The sequence below is a fragment of the Danio rerio genome, chromosome 18 (genome assembly GCF_052040795.2).
Source record: "Danio rerio strain M-AB ecotype USA chromosome 18, GRCz13ab, whole genome shotgun sequence".
NCBI lineage: Eukaryota > Metazoa > Chordata > Actinopteri > Cypriniformes > Danionidae > Danio > Danio rerio.
Genome location: NC_141038.1, coordinates 50,330,374 through 50,336,373, shown reverse-complemented (window position 1 = coordinate 50,336,373; position 6,000 = coordinate 50,330,374). Strand labels below are relative to the sequence as shown.

Genomic DNA, 6,000 nt, shown 5'->3' with positions numbered 1-6,000 from the left:
ATTAAATAAAATAAAAAGGTTACAAACTGTTAGAAACTTCATCGTTAGTTTACTGTACAGACCAGACAGTCAGATTGACTTGTAATGTTCATTCAAATGTATTCAGCTTGTTTTGGCCTTTCATTGGAACCCTTGCTTCTTGTTTCATCACTCTCTATCACTTTTGCTGAAACTTTGGCTGAAGCCAGTGGTTCATGGCTTATAACGAGTGGGAAAGCCAATGAATGAAAAAGTATATGGAAACTGTTTTCTATTTGAATATGTGTGTGTTAAAGTAAGTGAAAGGAGATGGACTTTTAATGATGATCTTTTGTGGCTGTTCAATCGCTGCATGATTGACTGCATGATGGTTCACTTTATAAAATCATTACCCTACCCTAACCGCTGTTTACAGTATTAGACGTTTTTACTCTGTAATATTACTATAATTTAATACATTTTGTTAAACGACAGCAATAAAGTATTGTTTATTTGTAAGCCTTGGTGATTTTCTTATGATTTGTCTGTCACTACTTGTGTATATTAACAAATAAATACAAATAAATTATAATTTCTAAAATTATATTATAGTTCCTAAAAATTTGGGTCACGGCTTAATGACCATGTAAAAATGTGGGTCCCATGGCCAAACTAGTTGAGAACACTTGGTTTAAACCTTCCAATACCAATAAACATGTCTCTAATCATCACTTACACCTATTAATACCATTAAATCTGTACCATCCTAACCATAGCAGTAAACCCAACGCTTTTTGAATGCAATTGAATGGTAGACAAATAACCAAAGCAAGATCACATTTTCCTTTCTAATAATTCCTGTTGAATCGGAGTGTTAATATGGATAACCCTGTCTAAACAGTTGATATTTTTAAATGCAACTCAGTGGTACCACTTAGCTAAAGCAGGATCATATTTTGCTTTGTAATAATACCTGCTAATGAATCAGAGGGTTAATATGGAAAATAATTGGTGCACACACGTGCAGACACACACTCATTTCTCCATAAACAAACATGGATGTGAGAACGAGCCAATCAGGGGTTAGAGGAAGAGGGAGCAAGAGAGAGAGAGGGAGAGAGAGAGAGCGTACGATGAGCTGAAGGCAGAGCTGGAGTAAGACTGAAGAAAGACAGCAGGAGGAGAAAGAGAGAGAGAAAGAGGTGCACTGTAGCACCTCACACAAACGCTACAGAATCAGTTCGTCTGCTGAAAGTGAGAGAGCGATTGAGAAAATAGAGAGAGAGTTGTAAGACAGAGTTGTCAGTGGTCTTTGCGCCCTGTGCTGGAGCAGATGGCAAAGCAAAGTCAAGCGCTCTGCTAGTGTGAGTCTTCAGCTGCTGCAAGGTAACGGAGCATCAAGCTTTTCTCCTGCTTTCTGTGTGTGTTTGCCACTCTGCTTCATTTATTTTGCACTGTTTTTGTTCTTGCGGCATGCTGTGTGTGATAGAGTGTGTGTGTACGCATGCATACGTAATACTGAACGTACTGTAGAGTAAAGCCTAACCTTATTAAATATCCATTAAAGCTTAGATGACTTCTGCTGGCTGTGCGATGCAGAACATAACCATGAGGGGTTCGTAGATTCATGTGTATGAATCTGCTGTAGGGGAAGAGCGTGTACTTTTTTTCCTTCGCTAGATCATTCTAATAGTATTGCAGTGTGAGAAATAAATTTTTAAAAGTTTAGTCATTGAATTTTTTTGAGCTCATAAAATGCACAGGTAGTACTAAAAGCTGTCATTTAAGGGGACCGATTATGCACAAACACTTTTATAAGGGGTTTAAACAGTTGTGCGGCAGCAGTGTGTGAAAATAATCAGCTTATAATGCTCAAAAATAACCAATTCTACTTGTTATAATCACACTTGATATAAACAGTCTGCAGAAACACTGTGATTGACATTCTGTCATTGTAGGGTGAAGCCCCGCCCATTAATGATGATCTATCCCTCATTAGCATAGACAGCCCTGAGTGAGAAGCAGCCATCTGCTATTACAGTTTTCGCTTCTTAGATAATGTCAGCGACTAATGCCGTCTTCAGACTGCATGAGTTTAGCCCTGATTTTGACTCGCCGACGGGTTTTGAGAAATCGCCAGCAAATCACAGACAAATCGGTGCTCATGCACGTGAGTAACAATCACACAGTTTGAACAATCAAAGACGCGATCTGAGAGAATCGCAGATGAGTCTCCCACACCCGTCAGATATTTGGCATGCTAAATATCTGGATTTAAATCCATGCGGTGTGAAATGTGTCCTGACTGAAAATAACATCGGCGATTACCTACAGCCAATGAGAGAGCAGCATCCACTAGTATGGGTGGATGGGGGAGATGTTAAAAGGGCTTTTTTGGCACAATAGCCTAGTGGTTAGCATATGGTGCTATAGCACATGAGGGCGTCCCGAGTTCGAATCCCAGCTCGAGGACATCCCCCCCCCCAACCCCCACCCCCCCCTTCTCTCCAACTTCACTTCCTGTCTAAATACTGTCCTATCTAATAAGGCAAAAAGGCCAACAAAACTTTAAAAAGGGGCTTCTTTTTGGTCTATTTGGACCAAGAAATGGAGGAAAAACTAGTGGGAATTTGGCAGGAGCACCTTTGTCTTTTTGACACGTCATCTGAGCAATATCACAAGTGGGTCAAAAAAGAAAAATGTTGAAGGGAAATTGCTAATACCATTCCAAACCCTCATTATGTATTTAATAACAAAAGATATACAATGTGACCTCGCGTTGTTTCTAAGCATGGACCAGTGTAAGATTCTGACGATCTGATAACCTAGGATAAAAATTTCACGGTTTTACGATATTGTGATTACGGTTTTAAAATCTTCTGTTTTAAAATCTTTCTTGTCGGCTTAGTCCCTTTATTAATCCGGGGTCGCCACAGCGGAATGAACCGCCAACCTATCCAGCCAGTTTTTTTACGCAGCGGATGCCCTTCCAGCTGCAACCCATCTCTGGGAAACCGACACACACTCATACATTATGGACAATTTAGCCTACCCAATTTACCTGTACCGCATGCCTTTGGACTGTGGGGGAAACCAGAGCACCCGGAGGAAACCCACGCGAAGGCATTGAGAACATGCAAACTCCACACAGAAACGCCAACTGAGCTGAGGTTCGAACCAGTGACCTTCTTGCTGTGAGGCGACAGCACTACCTACTGTGCCACCGCCTCGCCTGTTTTAAAATATGTTATTTTTAATTGTCTGGGTAAAAAACAAAACTTCTCCCCCATTGAACTCAATATATTTTATTTTAAGAAACATTTGAAATATTTTGGAGCAATTCAAATGATTCATTGGTATTCTGCTGTCTTCATTAGTATCAAAAACACAGATTTCATTACAATTTAAAACAACATCTCTGGATATCTTTTCTGCTGGAGATATTGTTGTCCTAAAAACACAAAAAAAATCTTTACATATACTGTAGGAACAGTATAGCTGAACATTTTGGTGGTTTTAAAAACCTGACTTTTCCAAATCACGATATACCTTGAAAGCGGTTATCATCCCATGCCTTGTTGTTTCCCTTTCACCTCTCATTAGAGAAGCAACAATTAACCGATTTCTCTATTAACCGTGATTTAATTCATCACAGTTAATTAATCGTAAAGGATTCTCGACACCGTGTATCTGCACGGAACAAAACTGCTGTCACTAAACCAAGTTATGCCAACTGTGTGCTAGTTCAAAGTTCCTAGCTTGTACACCGCGGCTAATACGCACGCACACTGGATTAACTACAGTATGGCTGAGGCTATTAACTAAGGGCAGTTCATATATTTCTTCTTTTGTGCGCGCAAGTTCACTAATTCCAATAGAGGAAGAACTGACAGATCAGCTTTGTATACCGATCCCTACTTTGTATAGAATATGCTCATTTCTACATCAAAGAGATAAAGAAAAATACTAAATGAAAAATACTAAACAATTTTGCAATATAGTTAATCAAAACCTTCAGCAGCCTTTGACTACATTTGTTCTCTTTAAAAGGAAGATAATTAGCGAGTATGAAGCTTAAATTTACATTAGGCAAACACAATTTTTAATAATTAATGTTAAATTAAATTAAATTATTTATTTATTGTTCTGTCGTTTATTTTCAGTGTAAAATTGTTACTTATGGGCAACGCAGTAGTGCAAGAAGGTTGTTGGGATGCTGGTTCGATCCTCATCTCAGTTGGCGTTTCTGTGTGGAGTTTGCATGTTCTCCCTGCGTTCATGTGGGTTTCCTCGCGTGGGTGCTCCAGTTTCTGAGCTGATAATAATAAATCCAGCCTTATTGTTCTTATACACATACGCTGTGTGTTTAACCAGAATTGCGTATAGTAATGCAAATTACTTTTAAATTAAGGTATAATGTCTGTATTAGACTGTGGAGTGTGATTCATGTGTAGTAGGCCTATAAATGCGTTATATAAATACACATTACATTATTCCATGATGAACTAAACGCATGATTTGTGTCAGTCAGTATTTGGCAAGAATGTAGCTCCACATTACACTGTGACAACAGATTAGTAAATCACTGAATAGACAAAAAGTAGATGTAGAAATCAATATGTTTGATTTGTTTCCATTACTTGGACAACAGACTGCACAGCCACTCTTTTCATTTTTGTGTTTCTGAATTTATTTATTTTTTACAAGTGTTTAATGTATCTACTTCTGGATCTGGTAGGTCTGTTGTTTTTGTCCAGTCATTCCAGTTTGCATACTTCTTCATATTGAGACAGAATTGAATGTGAATGTTCTCCAGTGATCTATAAGGGTTAGATCGCTGGTGATCGTGATAGACAGCAGTTGTTTATACTGTTTACTATAATAACGAAAATTATTATTATTATTATTATTATTGTTGTTGTTGTTGTTGTTGTTGGTATTATTATTATTATTATTATCATGCTAAAGTGAACTGATGTATTTTTATCTTTATTGTATATCAATAGCATTTAAATATTTATGACAGTTTTAATGCAGATTTTGTAAGTTAGTTCTATTATTTTTCCTATATTTTTTTTCTTTTTATTGTTTATATATTTATTAAGTTATAGTTTTGTTGTATATTAATGTCTGTCTTTTAACTTTTTTATTATTTAAGACATTTTGATGGAGTTTTAGTAAGTTATATTCTAATTTTTTATACATTTTTTTATTTTTTTATTTTATATTTTTATATTTAGTAAGTTACATTTTTATTTTTAATGTATTTTAATAGCAGTCTTTGCATTTTTATATTTAAGACACTTGGTATTTTTAGTATTATTAATATTATTATTATCATGCTAAAGTGAACTGATGTATTTTTTATCTTTATTGTATATTAATATCTTTGTGCTTTTAAATAGTTAGGACAGTTTTAATGCAGATTTTGTTTTAGTTCTTATTATTTTTTATGTATATTTTTTATTGTTTATATATGTATTAAGTTATAGTTTATTGTATATTAATGTCTGTATTTTTGCATTTTATTATTTGATGCATTTTATTATAGAGTTTCAGTGACTTCTATCCTTATAATTTATATACCTATATTTAATAAGGTATATTTTTAATTTCAATGCACATTAATAGCAGTCTTTTTGCATTTTAATATTTAAGATACTTTTTATTGCCTTTTTAATGAGTCCTATTCTAACATTTTATAAATTTTAATCTATTTTTTATTTAAAATGTATATATTTAATAAGTTATATTTTAATTTTTATGTATTTAAATAGCAGTCTTTTTGCATTTTAATATTTAAGACACTTTTAATGCACTTTTTGTAGGTTCTATTTTAGAATTTTATATTTATTTTATATTTAGTAAGTTTTCTTTTTATTGTATATTAATAGCGGTCGTTTTGCATTTAAATATTTGAGTCCATCTTTTAATGCAGTTTTAGTAAATTCAATTCTATTTATTTATTTTTGTATATATTTTCATATGCAGTAAGTTATATTTTTATTTCTATAATATAATAATAGCAGTCTTTTTGCGTTT

The 6,000-nt window shown here is 34.5% G+C and overlaps 1 protein-coding gene across 13 annotated transcripts in view; it reads left to right on the top strand.

Annotated features, from left to right (window-relative positions):
- Positions 1-1,104: 1,104 nt before the first annotated feature.
- Positions 1,105-6,000, top strand: part of gramd1bb (GRAM domain containing 1Bb) — a 183,708-nt gene continuing 178,812 nt past the window's right edge. For all 13 annotated transcript variants that reach the window (XR_015515266.1, XR_015515265.1, XR_015515262.1 and 10 more), the window contains exon 1: positions 1,105-1,344. The gene's annotated coding sequence lies outside the window, so the exon portion shown is untranslated. The remainder of the gene's footprint in view (positions 1,345-6,000) is intronic.